The sequence below is a fragment of the Kogia breviceps genome, chromosome 5 (genome assembly GCF_026419965.1).
Source record: "Kogia breviceps isolate mKogBre1 chromosome 5, mKogBre1 haplotype 1, whole genome shotgun sequence".
Taxonomy (NCBI): Eukaryota; Metazoa; Chordata; class Mammalia; order Artiodactyla; family Physeteridae; genus Kogia; species Kogia breviceps.
In genome coordinates this window covers 52,375,621-52,394,287 of record NC_081314.1, presented here as the reverse complement: position 1 = coordinate 52,394,287, position 18,667 = coordinate 52,375,621, and the positions used below count along the sequence as shown (strand labels likewise).

Sequence of the window (18,667 nt, the reverse complement as noted above, 5' to 3'; positions counted from 1 at the left end):
ATAAGTAATGAGGAGAAAAGGAGTGACTTTGTGCGTGAAATTAATCAGTTAATGAAGCTCCAAGTTGTTTAGCCTGGATCCACAGAATTAAAAAAGAGAAAATTTCACCACTAGCTATCTAGCTTGATTTGCATGTGTTCAACCTTCAAAGTATTCCCTTTGATTCCTTTAATCAATAGCTATTTTAGAAAGCTCTTCATTACTTCCTAATTGTCCAAATTCATTTTCTTCATTTTTCCTTAATAGAAGCAGATTTTTTCAAATGTGTTAAGTAGATCACCAATTTTAGAATCATTATCAACTTCAAGCATTTCTCCCAGTTATTAGCATGTCCCTTCTCTCTCTAGGACTAGATTCTTTTCTCCGTTTTTAAAAGGCCATCTGGCTTATTTTATTGACTTATTTTTCCCATACGTCTTAAATAAAATCAACTTTACCTTATACTGAGAGCAATCTATGTTTACAATAACTCTGATACTAGATGTTTTAATCTATCAGCTATCTGGTTTCAGACGAAAATGCAAGTGATTCTCCATTATGTTAATATGAAAAAAATAAGTAAATAATTGGCACTCATCTAGGTTTTAATCCATCCCAACCAGATAAGCTTGTAAAGTCATTACCATGGCCCACAAAACATTTCAAAGATAATTTAAGTGAATATTTTGATCCTTAAAAATACACATATTCATTGAACCCAACAATCCCACTGCTGGGAATCTGTATCACAGAATTAAAACCACCATACTATTGCAGCACTGATGTTATACCAAAAAGCTGCAAACAAAATGAATGTCCATCAATAAATGGGTGGTTAAAAAGTTATGGTATATCAATTCCATGGAATATTATACAGCTGTTTGTACATGAGCCCAGAGAGATATACAAAAGAGTATTCAGAAGATTGTTACTAGGGAGGAGAGAGAATACTGGATGGGAAAAGGAGAGAAGAAAGAGTAATGTAAGAAAAAAAAGAGGGGGCATTCATGAAAAAGCCATTATATAAGATGTGATCTCAGTTATGTAAAATTCCATACGTTGTATGAATATGATTAAATATACATAAAAGGATGACCACATGGTTTTCTGAGGGCAACAGGATTACACATTTTCACTTTCTTATACTGTATATACTGTTAGCTTTTAATAATTAAAAAATCTTTAATTTGAATTGTTTTTATCATTTGAATCATTGTTTATATAATTTGAAAAACATTAAATTAATTTTCATTTTGATATATATACTATAGAGGGAGAGAGAGTAATATCAATCAGACCAAGGTTTATATACTCATAATTCAGAACTCAAATCCAGCCACTGTATAAGAGATCGGCTATAGGCAGTACCTCCAGACTATAATCCACCTGCTTGACAGACTATGTATATGTCCTACCAATTATATTCTTTTTAAAAACAATCTTTTCTAATTTTCATTTTTGATCTACTTTCAAGACTCAGCTAATGCCATTCCTTCTTAACTGTGCTCTCCATTTGTCTCACCAAATATCTGATTTCCTAGAAAGTCTTCAAAATTCCCCCATCAAACCCTCCTAAATTTCTATACTTTATGATAGCTCATTTTGCTGGATGAAATGTGATATCACGTAGGAGATGCCTGAACTTCTATTTCAGGTTTTGTATATCCCTCAGGGTTCATCAATTTGTCTTTTTACATTCAACAGGAGTTCTACAGTGAGAGAAGAAACATTGTCAAAATCTAAAGGTAAACACACTTGGACAAGTACTTAAAAGTTCAATGCAGACTCCTGAATGGTATTTTGTGTGGTTCACCTTCCCTCATGACTTCTGAAACTTCTTGGTATAAAAACAAACTTGTGGGGACTTCCCTGGTGGTGCAGTGGTTAAGAACTCACCTGCCATTGCAGGGGACATGGGTTCGAGCCCTGGTCCGGGAAGATTCCACATGCCGCAGAGCAACTAAGCCCATGTGCCACAACTACTTAGCCTGAGCTCTAGAGACCGCGAGCCACAACTACTGAGCTCACATGCCACAACTACTGAAGCCCACGCGCCTAGAGCCCATTCTCCACAACAAAAGAAGCCACCGCAATGAGAAGCCCGTGCACCGCAATGAGAAGCCCGTGCACCACAATAAAGAGTAGCCCCCACTCTCCACAACTAGAGAAACCCTGCACGCAGCAACGAAGACCCAGCACAGCCAAAAATTAATTAATTAATTAATTAATTTTAAAAAAACAAACTTGTGGAAAATACACACTGATTCTGCCTATGTTTAAAATAATCCAGTATTTTCACCAACCCCAAACTGAAAAATACAAAATCTAACTATTTGAATTTCAAAAAGCATTTTAATTACTTTTATAAATAAAAGTTATGAAATTGGAATAATCAAAATATTCAAGTACTGATGTAGAAAAATAAAGAATAAATTAATCCAGGTGCAATTTGAGGCTATGATCATTACCATATGTCTCCTTAATTACCTTTCCCCTCAGGGACTTGATGTTTTGCAAGATTTACTCTACCAAAACAAATGAATTAATAAAGTAATAATTGATGTTTTTTATTTTTAATGAATCACTGATGTGTAATTGCCCATCTCAGATACTGATCAAGATGAGGAAACCAGTGTTGTGCATGTAGCTGAAACAATTTCTTTAGGGGCAAATAATTTGGTCTCATGGAACAATGTACAGTTGCTGTAAGCATCTTAGAAATAATGGAAACAATTGAAGATGTACTCCAGAGCTCAGACCTCTGTTTCACAATTAGTCTTCCATAGTCAAAGAATAAATTGGGATTAAAAAACAGCTTTATTTTAATTCACAAATTAAAAAAAGCAAACAACCTAGAAAAGAATATCAAGATTAATTTACAAGAAGGATAGCTTTGAGGTTCCCCATGAAAAACGTGAGCCTGAACCTTACGCCAAGGGCAGAGGAGACAAACGAACATGAGTGATGAGCCCTCAGCAACGTTCCAGTTTCACTGACAAAGATTCAAATAATGGATAAGAGAAGGCAAACATATCAGCAGAAGATAATGAAGACAATATTTTTGTTCGCTTTGTACACCTATTTCTTTAACTTCTATACAATAGGTTTTGCTTTGTTTTGTTTTCTCTGCCCTGAAAAGATAAATGCAGATGCATTCACATTCTCTGGAGACTAGAATCAGAAGATCAAGTCAAAACAAATCCTTTTGAAAGCACCCAATCTAATAACAGATACAGTAAAAGATAAATCATTGGCCATTTTGAAAATTTCCTGCACAAGAAACACGTTAAATGCACATGTCCTAAATTGACAGTTGATTAAACTCCAACCTTAAAAACTAGGTTACCAAGTTTTGAAACTTTGAGAATAATGCAAGTGTCGGGTTTTTCATGCTTTTTTTAAAACAACGAACACAAAAGTAGTAAATATCGCATCACACTGTATTCATCTTAATCTCCACTTTGTTCATTCACAAACCACATAAATCTCACAGAAGAATAATGTACGAGCACTTCCAAACCATGGCTCCATTAAAGATTTAACATCTGAGGTCAGAAAGAGGTTTTCTTATTAAGCTGCCATTTCCTTTACAAAACAGACTATTTTGTACTTACTGCTACCCTTTGAACTCTTATAGTGAATAATTAAAACTAAACTGCAAAGCATAATTTGCGATGCTGAGTACACTGCGGATTGTGGGGTTTTGCTTAGAGGCTTGTTTAAAATGCTCACCAATCCCCAGAGGGATAACCCTGCCATTAGTCTGAATTGACAAAGTTGGCTGGCCCCTAAAAGCAAGGCTGACAGCTCCAAATCATAATAAAATGGTCTTGTTGGTGACTCACCGTATTGACAGCGGGGTCCCTGAAAGCCCTCTGAACACTGGCACTGCTGGACTTCACCCTCTGAGCATCTCTTCCCATGGAAACAAGTCCCCACTGCAGAGACAGCTAAAAGGAAGGTACACAAGAAGGCCAGGGAGAACAGAGTTGAGGGAAAGAAAGAAAATCCTCAAGGTAAGCACCAAGTTGCTAATATAGATACAATCTAGAAATTTCCACCAGTTCTTCCATAGCCCCTCTATAGAAAAGTGTTTTCATTACACATTAAGGCCTTGCTGTCTAAAGTGCTGTAGAACGCTACGTGCTAACATCTGCATCACCTTGAAGCTTGTAGAAATGCCCCACCCTGGACCTAGTGAATAAGAATCCACATCTTAACAAGCTGATCCTTATTCACATTTGAGTTTGGGTAGTAATGGCCTATAAGGGAAAAGAATCTAAAAAGGAGCGGATATATGTATATGTATAACTGATTCACTTTGCTGTACACCCGAAACCAACACAACATTGTAAATCAACTATACTCCAATAAAAATTAAAGGAAAAAAAGGAGTGGAATTAATAATAAAGGAACTCCATGGAGAAGATGACTGTGTAGCCCAAACAATCTAAAAAACAAGCAAGAAATACGAATACTTACCAGAGGCAAAGGACTGTGCTAGGTGCCATACAACAATATAAAGAATTCATCTCACAGTCATTAATTTCCAGGAGTCCATAATATAGTTGAGAGGACATCGTGGGCAGATGTATTCACTGAGTTTAAGCCAACCAGTTGGCCTAGCACTGCATGCAAATACAGCGACCCCCCTCAACACTATGCCTGCTTACTATGGGAAGCCGTAGGCAACTTCACTGAGATAGTTCGAGAGCAGAAAGCATGGTGGGGAGGGGAGCAGGACGCCAACAAACTCGCACAGGTGCAGGATAACAGGAGAGATGAATTGTTTGTGCTGTGGTCTGCACTGACTGCAACACACTGAAGCATTTTAAGTGACTTCACAATAACCATAAACACATAGGTAAAGGAGTCACTAAACAGAGCCATTTCTCCTGGCGTGAATGAACTATATAATGCCACTAGTTCTGCTGCTTGAGGGCTGTCAAATATACTCCAAAGGTTCTGCAATACTCTCAACCAGAGGTTTGTAAAAGGACTGCATACCTCATCTTAAAAAGTAAACTGCCTCCTGAGTTCGGCAATTAATCAAGACAAGCACAAGTCAAGAAATCCCATTTAGATTTAGTACAATGATTTCCCTCTGGACTTTTGAATCAGCTGTGGATTACAAATTTGATGATATGGGAAAGGGGCGAACAGAAAAGGGAGATGGACGCTTACAAGGTGTAACCTGTCTGGCTTTAAATAAACTGTCTTTTACATAAAGAGACAGAATATAAAGCAGCAGTTCTATGGGTCCTGAATTCTGACCTATCATTAGCAGCACTTAATAGAAAGGCTTTTTGTGCATTTCTGCACATGTCATGTGTGCATTTTCAGTCCAAACAGATGCTCTGAATCTGTGGTGATTCTAAAGATGCCGAAAACTTGACAGGCATGATATGATTGAAGCCCAGAACAGAGTGAAACCACTACTTCTAGTGACAGAGAGTTAGAAAGAATTATAACTTACAGCATAGACAGCCAGGTTCATTGTCCTGCCAGCTCCAACCAGGGCAGCACCTGTAGATGGTCTGCTGCTCCATGCTGTATGCCTGTCTATAGATGGTGTAGTACCGGGTCCTAAGAAATAGTAATCTAGATCAGTAATGCTTCCTCTTAAGGCCAAAGCTGTCACCTTAAACTCACTAAAAAATTCTCCCCACAATCCAAATCCTGCCATTTATACACACACACACACACACACACACACACACACAAATATATTATCTGTATACATTATACATGCACTCAGGTGTGCACACACACGCACCTCACTAAATATATAACCAAGATTCAATATAGGTATAGGTTATTGAAAATTAAGAGGGGCCTCCAGTTCTGCAGCATAAACAAACCTAAGGGTCACTGAAGCTATCAAAAATGGAACCCAAAATTATGAAGAGAATAATGAAATCCTGGAGGATAATAAGGCACATGTTTTTCAATTTGACAGTGAAGGCCCCTTAAGAATTGGTCTCATGATAGTGTGTATTCTCAACAGTGGTGACATCACCCACAGTGGGGGGACAATGGTTCTTGGGTAGGAGCGGTGAAAAAAAATCTTAGCTAATACAATGGTCTGTGGCCCTACAAACCAGCAGAGTTCACAAACAGAATTAAAACTGTGGTATTAAAACTTCATGGGGGAGGGGGACTATTACTAAAATTTAAAAAAAAGTTTACAAAGGTTCCTTAGGGGGACAATAATGAACAAAAATTGAAAACACTACACTATAACTATTTGTGCTGACCTCTTAATAGACCATAATACCAAACATCTCTAAACTGGCTTACTTCCTTTCTATCAAATTGATGTCATATTTACTCTTTATCCCCAAAGTATTATATTCTCTTCCTTTCACATACCTATCCTCATACACCCAGCCCAAATCCCCTTCATATTCAAAGCCATTTTCAAGTTTCACTTCCTCCAACTTCTCTTTCCCCCTCATGTTAATGTATATTGTTCTTTCTCTTCTCTCAAAAATAGGATTTAATGTCAGTTTTTATGACACAATTGTTCACCATCTTGAAGTGTCACCTAATATTTTGAAGGTGCATCTCTTCAACAGGGATATAAGTGTAGGTTTGCAAACTTACATACAAACAAAAAGGATATTAGTTTGGCAAAAATGTCAAACATCTTTTAACACTGCCTCAACTCCAAACTCAGTTTCATAAATACTTGCTGAATAAATGGTTGTATAAAACTATTAAGCTCTTTAAAATAAATAAAACATGCTTTACTTATTCATGTTTGCTTTCCCAAGTCTGAACGTCTATATGGTAGTGGACTTTCTTTGGTTCAGTGTAATATCGACAATGATTAAACCTCATGGGATGAGTACCAAAAAATCTAAATGAAAAGCTATTTTCAAAAACAGGTACTCTAATACCTAATATGTACCAAGCATTGTGCCACAGGTGTTAAATATGTTTTCAGTTAATCCTCATAATATCCATGTGTGGTATTATTTTTCCAACATTACAGACTAAGGCACAGAGAAATGAAGGAACTTCTACCAGTGTCACACAGCCAGTAAAAGCCTGAAGCTTTTTCTGATTTAAATTTAATTTAAAGGTCCTGAGTATAGACCCAAAAATGACCATTCATCTGAAGATTAAAAATACACACAATGTATATGTAAATATCCACAATTATAAATGATTTAATCTTATTTTATTTAGTCATATATTACCAGTGTTCTGCCATTTCTACACAATGGCAAACCCAGTTATTTACAAATGACCTCAACTTTCTTTTAGTAATTGTAGTAGTAGTAATAATAAGAATAATAAATTCATTAATCTAAAGCCACACTTTTTTTAACTTTGTTTCCTGAATTCAGACAAAATTGATTCATTTACGTAAAACTTGAACACATTAGCAGCTATTTGTGTTAAGAGATACTTAGATATTTTATAAAATTATTTTAAAACTTTTTTTAAAAAGTCCCTATGAAGGCTTCACACAAAGAAAGTGCATACTTCCTTTTTCTCTCCTCTCCCAGCCAGCCAAGTTAAACCTAATTCAAATGCCATAATAAAGTTAAAGAAGCTATAGGTTTCAAAGTGTTACAAGAGAACCCACGGACAGATGAGATGGTTCACAGTCCTAGATGCCCAGATCCAAGTCATGCTAAATTTAGCAAACCAACACAATATTCTTTGTTTCTCTCAAGCTTCTGATCTACAGCTTTCAAAAGTTTATGTCAAGAGGTAAAATTAGTGGCATCTAACCCCAAATAGCTCACACATAAAACGAGGCATGAACTAAAGTAATAATATAGCCTGTTTCTGAAGGAAAATATATAACTTTGAAAGTTCCTGGTGGTCATAGGTTACACTCGTTTACTTAATTATGTAATTATTTTCTAAAATTTACTGGATGAAATCTTTAGATGCAGTTGAGGCTTTGGCTTTGATTTTCAGGAATCAAAAGGACATAGCAGGAGCACCCTTACCTTCTTCCATAACTCACACACCACTGTGGGCCACTGCAGCCGTTTCCAGATCTTGATGGTGTGTGTGAATGCTTGGACACACGGGTGTGGCAGTCCCACCACAGTCAGCTGCTGTTCTTCGCAAACATTTGGCCTTGGAAAAAAAAAAAAAGAATAGTAATTCAATAAATAAAAATAGATTACCTCTTTATGTTTTATTCATGAATCATTTGCTCCTTCATTTTCCACAAAAAGCTTGTGGTGACTTACATAAAGTAACAGAGAAAAATACGGGCAATGTAAAAAAAAAAAAAAAAAATGCAGGACCAGGAAAAAGAAAAATCAGAGTAGATTTTAAAAACAAGGTAAGAAGGCAGAGAGAAGATGGCGGAAGAGTAAGACGCGGAGATCACCTTCCTCCCCACAGATACATCAGAAATACATCTACACGTGGAACATTCCTATAAAACACCCACTGAGCGCTGGCAGAAGACCTCAGACCTCCCAAAAGGCAAGAAACACCCCACGTACCTGGGTAGGGCAAAAGAGAAAAAGAAAAAACAGAGACAAAAGAATAGGGACGGGACCTGCACCAGTGGGAGGGAGCTGTGAAGGAGGAAAGGTTTCCACACACTAGAAGCCCCTTCGCGGGCAGAGACTGCGGGTGGCAGAAGGGGGAAGCTTCAGAGCCACGGGGGAGAGCGCAGCCACAGGAGTGCGGAAGGCAAAGCAGAGAGATCCTGCACAGGGGATCGGTGCTGACCAGAACTCACCAGCCTGAGAGGCTTGTCTGCTCACCCACCGGAACGGGCGGGGGCTGGGAGCTGAGGCTCGGGCTTCGGTCTGAAGCTGGGAGAGGACTGGGGTTGGCGGTGTGAACACAGCCTGAAGGGGTTAGTGCACCACGGCTAGCCGGGAGGGAGTCCGGGAAAATGTCTGGAGCTGCCGAAGAGGCGAGAGACCTTTTCTTCCCTCTTTGCTTCCTGGGGCGCGATGAGAGGGGATTAAGCGCGCCGCTTAAAGGAGCTCCAGAGACGGGCGCGGAACTGCCTAAGAGACAAGAGACTTTTTCTTGCCTCTTTGTTTCCTGGTGCGAGAGGAGAGGGGATTAAGCGCACCGCGAAAAGGAGTTCCAGAAACGGGCGCGAGCCGCAGCTGTCGGCGCGGACCAGAGACGGGCGTGGGACGCTAGGGCTGCTGCTGCCGCCTCCAAGAAGCCTGTGTACGAGCACAGGTCACTCTCCACACCTCCCCTCCCGGGAGCCTGTGCAGCCCACCACTGCCGGGGTCCCAGGATCCAGGCACAGGTTCCCCGGGAGAACGCGCGGCGCGCCTCAGGCTGGTGCAGCATCACGTGGGCCTCTGCGGCCGCAGGCTCGCCCCGCACCTGTACCTCTCCCTCCCCCCGGCCTGAGTGAGACGGAGCTGCCGCATCAGCTGTTCCTTTAACCCCATCCTGTCTGGGCGAAGAGCAGACGCCCTCGTACGACCTACGCACAGAGGCGGGGCCAAGCCCAAAGCTGAACACCAGAAGCTGTGCGAACAAAGAGGAGAGGGGGAGGTCTCTCCCAGCAGCCTCAGAAGCAGCGGATTAAAGCTCCATAATCAACTTGAAGTGCCCTGCATCTGTGGAATACCTGAATAGACAGCTAATCATCCCAAGTTGAGGAGGTGGACTTTGGGAGCAAGATGTATTATTATTTTCCCCTTTTTCTCTTTCTGTGAGTGTCTATGTGCAGCTGTGTGAGATTTTGTCTGTATAGCTTTGCTTTCACCATTTGTCCTAGGGTTCTGACAGAACCGTTTTTTTGTTTGTTTGTTTTTTTATTTATAAAATTTTTCTTCTTAATAATTATTTTTTATTTTAATAACTTTATTTTATCCTACTTTATTTTATCTTCTTTCTTTCTTTCTTCCCTCCTTTCTTCCTGTCTTCCTTCCTTCCTCCCTCCCTCCCTTCCTTCCTTCCTTTCTTCTTCCCTCCCTTTCTTCCTTTCTTCCTTCCTTCCTTCCATCCTTCCTTCCTTCCATCCTTCCTTCCTTCCTTTCTTTCTTTCCTTTCTATTTTTCCTCCCTTCTATTCTGAGCCATGTGGATTAAAGGCTCTTGGTGCCCCAGCCAGGCGTCAGGGCTGTGTCTCTGAGGTGGGAGAACCAACTTCAGGACACTGGTCTACAAGAGACTTCCCAGCTCCACGTAATATCAAATTGTGAAAATCTCCCAGAGATCTCCATCTCAACACCAAGACCCAGCTTCACTCAACGACCAGCAACCTACAGTGCTGGACACCCTATGCCCAACAAAGAGAAAGACAAGAATACAGTCCCATCCATTAGCAGAGAGGCTGCCTAAAATCATAATAAGGCTACCGACATCCCAAAACACACCACCAGACATGGACCTGCCCACCAGAAAGACAAGATCCAGCCTCATCCACCAGAACATAGGCACTAGTCCCCTCAACCAGGAAACCTACTCAACCCACTGAACCAACCTTAGCCACTGGGGACAGACAGCAAAACAACGGGAACTACAGACCTGCAGCCTGCAAAAAGGAGACCCCAAACACAGTAAGCAAAATGAAAAGACAGAAAAACACACAGCAGATGAAGGAGCAAGGTAAAAACCCACCAGACCTAACAAATGAAGAGGAAATAGGCAGTCTACCTGAAAAAGAATTCAGAATAATGATAGTAAAGATGATCCAAAAACTTGGAAATAGAATAGACAAAATGCAAGAAACATTTAACAAGGACCTAGAAGAAATAAAGAGGAAGCAAGCAATGATGAGCAACACAATAAATGAAATTAAAAATACTCTAGATGGAATCAATAGCAGAATGCCTGAGGCAGAAGAACGGATAAGTGACCTGGAAGATAAAATAGTGGAAATAACTACTGCAGAGCAGAAGAAAGAAAAAAGAATGAAAAGAACTGAGGACAGTCTCAGAGACCTCTGGGACAACATGAAATGCACCAGCATTCGAATTATAGGGGTCCCAGAAGAAGAAGAGAAAAAGAAAGGGACTGAGAAAATATTTGAAGAGATTATAGTTGAAAACGTCCCTAAAATGGGAAAGGAAATAGTCAATCAAGTCCAGAAAGCACAGAGAGTCCCATACAGGATAAATCCAAGGAGAAACACGCTGAGACATATATTAACCAAACTATCAAAAATTAAATACCAAGAAAAAATATTAAAAGCAGCAAGGGAAAAACAACAACTAACACACAAGGGAATCTCCATAAGGTTAACAGCTGATCTTTCAGCAGAAGCTCTGCAAGCCAGAAGGGAGTGGCAGGACATATTTAAAGTGATGGAGGAGAAAAACCTACAATCAAGATTAATCGACCCAGCAAGGATCTCATTCAGATTTGATGGAGAAATTAAAACCTTTACAGACAAGCAAAAGCTGAGAGAGTTCAGCACCACCAAACCAGCTCTACAACAAATGCTAGAGGAACTTCTCTAGGCAAGAAACACAAGAGAAGGAAAAGACCTACAAGAACAAACCCAAAACAATTAAGTAAATGGTAATAGGAACATACATATTGATAATTACCTTAAATGTAAATGGATTAAATGTTCCAACCAAAAGACATAGACTGACTGAATGGATACAAAAACAAGATCCATATATATGCTGTCTACAAGAGACCCACTTCAGACCTAGGGAAACATACAGACTGAAAGTGAGGGGATGGAAAAAGATATTCCATGCAAATGGAAATCAGAAGAAAGCTGGAGTAGCAATTCTCATATCAGACAAAATAGACTTTAAAATAAAAACTATTACAACAGACAAAGAAGGACACTACATAATGATCAAGGAATCGATCCATGAAGAAGATATAACAATTGTAAATATTTATGCACCCAACATAGGAGCACCTCAATATATAAGGCAAATACTAACAGCCATAAAAGGGGGAATCGACAGTAACACAATCATAGTAGGGGACTTTAACACCCCACTTTCACCAATGGACAGATCATCCAAAATGAAAATTAATAAGGAAACACAAGCTTTAAATGATACATTAAAGAAGATGGACTTAATTGATATTTATAGGACATTCCATCCAAAAACAACAGAATACACATTTTTCTCAAGTGCTCATGGAACATTCTCCAGGATAGATCATATCTTGGGTCACAAATCTAGCCTTGGTAAATTTAAGAAAATTGAAATCGTATCAAGTATCTTTTCCAACCACAATGCTATGAGACTAGATATCAATTACAGGAAAAGATCTGTAAAAAATACAAACACGTGGAGGCTAAACAATACACTACTTAATAACGAACTGATCAAAGAGGAAATCAAAAAATACTTAGAAACAAATGACAATGGTGACATGATGAGCCAAAACCTATGGAATGCAGCAAAAGCAGTTCTAAGAGGGAAGTTTATAGCAGTACAATCCTACCTTAAGAAACAGGAAACATCTCGAATAAACAACCTAACTTTGCACCTAAAGCAATTAGAGAAAGAAGAACTACAACAACAACAAAAAAAACAAATTTAGCAGAAGGAAAGAAATCATAAAGATCAGATCAGAAATAAATGAAAAAGAAATGAAGGAAACAATAGCAAAGATCAATAAAACTAAAAGCTGGTTCTTTGACAAGATAAACAAAATTGATAAACCATTAACCAGACTCATCAAGAAAAAAAGGGAGAAGACTCAAATCAATAGAATTAGAAATGAAAAAGCAGATGTAACAACTGACACTGCAGAAATACAAAAGATTATTAGAGATTACTACAAGCAACTCTATGCCAATAAAATGGACAACCTGGAAGAAATGGACAAATTCTTAGAAATACACAAGCTGCCAAGACTGAACCAGGAAGAAATAGAAAATATGAATAGACCAATCACAAGCACTGAAATTGAAACTGTGATTAAAAATCTTCCAACAGACAAAAGCCCAGCACCAGATGGCTTCACAGGCAAATTCTATCAAACATTTAGAGAAGAGCTAACACCCAACCTTCTCAAACTCTTCCAAAAGATAGCAGAGGGAGGAACACTCCCAAACTCATTCTATGACGCCACCATAACCCTGATATCAAACCCAGTCAAAGATGTCACAAAGAAAGAAAACTACAGCCCAATATCACTGATGAACATAGATGCAAAAATCCTCAACAAAATACTAGCAAACAAAATCCAACAGCACGTTAAAAGGATCATACATCATGATCAAGTGGTGTTTATCCTAGGAATGCAAGGATTCTTCAATATATGCAAATCAATCAACGTGATACACCATATCAACAAACTGAAGGAGAAAAACCATATGATCATCTCAATACATGCAGAGAAAGCTTTTGACAAAATTCAACACCCATTTATGATAAAATTCCTGCAGAAAGTAGGCATAGAGGGAACTTTCCTCAACATAATAAAGGCCATATATGACAAACCCACAGCCAGCATCATTCTCAATGTTGAAAAACGGAAAGCATTTCCATTACGATCAGGAAAAAGACAAGGTTGCCCACTCTCAGCACTCTTCTTCAACATAGTTTTGGAAGTTCTAGCCACAGCAATCAGAGAAGAAAAAGAAATAAAAGGAATCCAAATTGGAAAAGAAGAAGTAAAGCTGTCATTGTTTGCAGATGACACGATACTATACATAGAAAATCCTAAGGATGCTACCAGAAAATTACTAGAACTAATCAATGAATTTGGTAAACTAGCATGATACAAAATTAATACACAGAAATCGCTGGCATTCTTATACACTAATGATGAAAAATAAGAGAGTGAAATTAAGAAAACACTCCCATTTACCATTGCAACAAAAAGAATAAAATATCTAGGAATAAACCTACCTAAGGAGACAAAAGACCTATATGCAGAAAATTATAAGACACTGATGAAAGAAATTAAAGATGATACAAACAGATGGATAAATATACCATGTTCTTGGATTGGAAGAATGAACACTGTGAAAATTACTCTACTACCCAAAGCAATCTACAGATTCAATGCAATCCCCATCAAATTACCAGTGGCATTTTTCACAGAACTAGAACAAAAAATTTCACAATTTGTATGGAAACACAAAAGACCCTGAATAGCCAAAGCAATCTTGAGAAAGAAAAATGGAGCTGGAGGAATCAGGCTCCCTGACTTCAGACTATACTACAAAGCTACAGTAATCGAGACAGTATGGTATGGGCACAAAAATAGAAATATAGATCAATGGAACAGGATAGAAAGCCCAGAGATAAACCCACACACATATGGTCACCTTATCTTTGATAAAGGAGGCAAGAATATACAATGGAGAAAACACAGCCTCTTCAGTAAGTGGTGCTGGGAAAACTGGACAGGTACATGTAAAAGTATGAAATTAGAACACTCCCTAACACCATACATAAAAATAAACTCAAAATGGGTTAAAGACCTAAATGTAAGGCCAGACACTATTAAACTCTTAGAGGAAAACATAGGCAGAACACTCTATGACGTAAATCACAGCAAGATCCTTTCTGACCCAATTCCTAGAGAAATGGAAATAAAAACAAAAATAAACAAATGGGATCTAATGAAACTTAAAAGCTTTTGCACAGCAAAGGATACCATAAACAAGACCAAAGGACAACCCTCAGAATGGGAGAAAATATTTTCAAATGAAGCAACTGACAAAGGATTAATATCCAAAATTTATAAGCAACTCATGCAGCTCAATAACAAAAAAACAAACAACCCAATCCAAAAATGGGCAGAAGAACTAAATAGACATTTCTCCAAAGAAGATATACAGATTGCCAACAAACACATGAAAGAATGCTCAACATCATTAATCATTAGAGAAATGCAAATCAAAACTACAAGAGATATCATCTCACACTGGTCAGAATGGCCATCATCAAAAACTCTAGAAACAATAAATGCTAGAGAGGGTGTGGATAAAAGGGAACACTGTTGCACTGCTGGTGGGAATGTAAACTGATACAGCCACTATGGAGAACAGTATGGAGGTTTCTTTAAAAACTACAAATAGAACTACCATGTGACCCAGCAATCCCACTACTGGGCCTATACCCTGAGAAAACCATAATTCAAAAAGAGTCATGTACCAAAATGTTCATTGCAGCTCTATTTACAATAGCCAGGACATGGAAGCAACCTAAGTGTCTATCAACAGATGAATGGATAAAGAAGATGTGGCACATATATACAATGGACTATTACTCAGCCATAAAAAGAAATGAAACTGAGTTATTTGTAATGAGGTGGATAGACCTGGAATCTTTCATACAGAGTGAAGTAAGTCAGAAGGAGAAAAACAAAGACTGTATGCTAACACATATATATGGAATCTAAGAAAAAAAAATGTCATGAAGAGACTAGGGATAGGACGAGAATAAAACACAGACCTACTAGAGCATGGACTTGAGGATATGGGGAGGGGGAAGGGTAAGCTGTGACAAAGTGAGAGAGTGGCATGGACATATATACACTACCAAATGTAAAATAGATAGCTAGTGGGAAGCAGCTGCATAACACAGGGAGATCAGCTCAGTGCTTTGTGACCACCTAGAGGGGTGGGATAAGGAGGGTGGGAGGGAGGCAGATGCAAGAGGGAAGAGATATGGGGATATATGTATATGTATAACTGATTCACTTTGTTGTAAAGCAGAAACTAACACACCTTGTAAAACAGTTATACTCCAATAAAGATGTTAAAAATAATAATAAAAATAATAAAAAATAAAAACAAGGAAAAATTTAGAAGACACATATAAAAGTCATAAGTTCCCATGTGCTTGAGAAAATTGACTGCAAATTAAGTTCTGATCTCTTTGGTAGCCAAAATATCTGAAGAAACACAATTGGAGGATTCCCAATATCCATGAAGAAAAAAAGGCAGGCTGATTCATCAAAAGGAGTTAAAATTTTCCTGGAAATTATTCCTGAACAATATCTCCATCGACATGTTTAGTTAATTCAGGTTCACCCATAATGCTCATTTAAACACAAATACTTTTCAACCAGCACCATTATATCAGTATTTCCTTTTAGAACGTTTATACAAATTTACAGGATTTTAGATATATTATCTTTAATTTTTAAATGTGTGGGGCTCATAACACTCATCACCTGGAGTGTCAGAATTAAATTCTTTTGTAATCTGAGGAATGCTTTACTTAGTGATGAATGATTTACTAGTCCATACCCTGGTGGCGCAGTGGTTGAGAGCCCGCCTGCCGATGCGGGGGACGCAGGTTCGTGCCCCGGTCCGGGAAGATCCCACGTGCCGCGGAACGGCTGGGCCCGTGAGCCGTGGCCGCTGGGCCTGCGCGTCCGGAGCCTGTGCTCCACGACGGGAGAGGCCACGACAGTGAGAGGCCTGCGTATCGCAAAAAAAAAAAAAAAAAAAAAAAGCCATTTGGCCCAAACACTCACACTTTTCATGCATTCAAAGTCACCTGCATGCCGTACATTGACCTCCCTAGGGTCAGACTTTGACATTCTTTTTTCCGCTATCAGGAAACTCATAGTCTAGTTGAACTCTCCATATTCATAATCTGCTGAAATTAGAAATGATTTCTGATTCAGGATTCTAGTCTGTCTCTAAACAACTCTGTGAACCTGCCCCGTGTTAACACTGATAAAAACAGCTAATAGCGATTCCTGCACTAAAATCAGTTACCTCACCCTCCACAGCTGCAGTCCGTTTTTGTGATCACTTTTTTCTGAGGGTCTGACTAAAACCCACCCTCCGATTTCACTTACAGTCCAATCCTCACTTCCAGATATATTTCTGAAAGGTAACTTTTTTGGACTGTTAACTTCACCTAAACTGAATAAAATTTATGTTGAACGTTATTTATGAGTTTGCATAGCACATTTTAACGCTTCTGGTAAATACTGTAATAAAACAATAAATGTAAAAACTGTACCTAAGTCGGGCATCCATGTGATCATCAAGAATTGGGCAGTGGACCTAAAGAAAACTTAGCTTTTAAAAATGCCATATTAGATTGTCTCTAACCTGCCTATACCTCTACCTTTATATGGGCTTATGTGTTTTGCGGGAGCCAACTAGCCCCAGTTAGAATGAGCTCACCAAACATTTGCTTTTTCAGTCAACAGTCTGAAATGTTACACCTCATGCAGCCTTGAACTCTATTTTGTAACCTACTTTTTATCTATTATTCCATTTATCCACCCACCCAGCCAGCCAGCCAGCCAGCCATTCATTCATTCAGCAAATACTGTCACCTACACGTGCCAGAAGCATTGCCCACTCCCACCCCTCACCCCCGCCACCAAGGATTTGAATATAAGTAGTTTATTTGGAAAGTGCAGAAAACATCAATAAGGAAGTGGTGAAATGAGAACGTGAAGGGGAGTTAGCCAAGAAAAAAGATGCATTACTGAGCCAGCCAACTTTAGCTGACGAGCTCCCCAAATGGGGAGGGGGGGGGGCGGAGCCTGGGCATTTATACACTGATTCCTATCAGTGACTGGTTGAGGGCTACTTCGTCTCCAGCGTTTCAGGCACAAGCACATGTAGGCAGAATCAGCTTCCAGAAGCCAGAGTAAGTCTTCAGGCACAGAACTGCAAATGCTAGCAGTTGGAAGCCTGCAGGTGAGCAGTGATAAAGGAGAGGGACTTGGGTGCTGTGCTGACAGTTTCAGCTGCAGGTGGTACAAACGAAAGAAAGGCTATATTCAGTTTGCACCAACAATCTAAGTAGAAGGGAGAGTAAGTAAAAGCACCTCAATAAATACAAAATGTGTAGTGCTAAGATGGAAACAATCAGGGGACTGAAACAGAGATAGAAGAAGCTTGCTAAGATTCATTAATTAGGAAAAACCTCCCTGAAGAGGTGACACTGTGACCTGAAAGGGTGAACAGAAGCCAGCTACGGGAGAGCCAGGGAATGCCATTGAGGTGGAAAGAAATAGAATGAGCAGAGGCTGTAAAAGGGGAAAACGCTTGGCCTCCAGAGATATGAAAGAAGGCCAAATTGGCTCACATGATGAGATGCTTGGTAGGGCAAACAGGGCCTTTCAGGCTGCAGGGTTTTGATTTTATTCTCAGGGCACTCGAAGCCACAGAGAGTTTTTATTCTGTCTCATTTCCTACAGACAGAACCTGGAGATGAACCTGTGATCCTCTCTCATACCAACTCTCCTCCGTGATAATGACTTAGGTCATATCAGCTCCTGCACACTAGTAACAACCCAGTCCAATCCAGCAATGGGCCCCCAAGTCTCAGGAATCCACCAAGCCTTCCTTCGGGTTTTCCTGATTACTACAAAGAAAGAAGTCCCCAAGGGAACTCTGTACCTTCAGAAGACCAAAAACCAGCAGCACCAATGAACAAGAAAAGGCACAGCACAAATTTTATGCACCAAAAGGAAAATGTATTAGACTAAAGTTTCTGGAAAATTATATGTAATCCAGACTGTCACCAAATAATTTTGCTGATAACATCATAAGAAATGTTAATGTGACTTCAGAACTTCACATATTTTATTACTGAACCATAGCTAACAAGCAACATAGTTTTGGATGAGTTTTTATTTTAGGTTAATTCATGCTAGGGAATGTTTTGGTAAAGCAGTATCATCCTTGACTCCTAAGCAGATGTGGCTAAATAAAATCAGTCACTTAGTTATTCTGCAGGTGTCCTGGTATATTTTGATTAAAAAAAATTAACCTCCTTTCTTAACGTTAAAAGCCATAAATGCTAGTAGTAAAG

The 18,667-nt window shown here is 39.1% G+C and overlaps 1 protein-coding gene across 1 annotated transcript in view; it reads right to left on the bottom strand.

Moving 5' to 3' along the window:
• LOC131756812 (EGF-like and EMI domain-containing protein 1) overlaps positions 1 to 18,667 on the bottom strand; it is a 512,622-nt gene that overhangs the window by 437,194 nt on the left and 56,761 nt on the right. Inside the window, 3 exon segments of the mRNA XM_067033965.1 lie at positions 3,825 to 3,929; positions 5,456 to 5,565; positions 7,950 to 8,082. The gene's annotated coding sequence lies outside the window, so the exon portion shown is untranslated.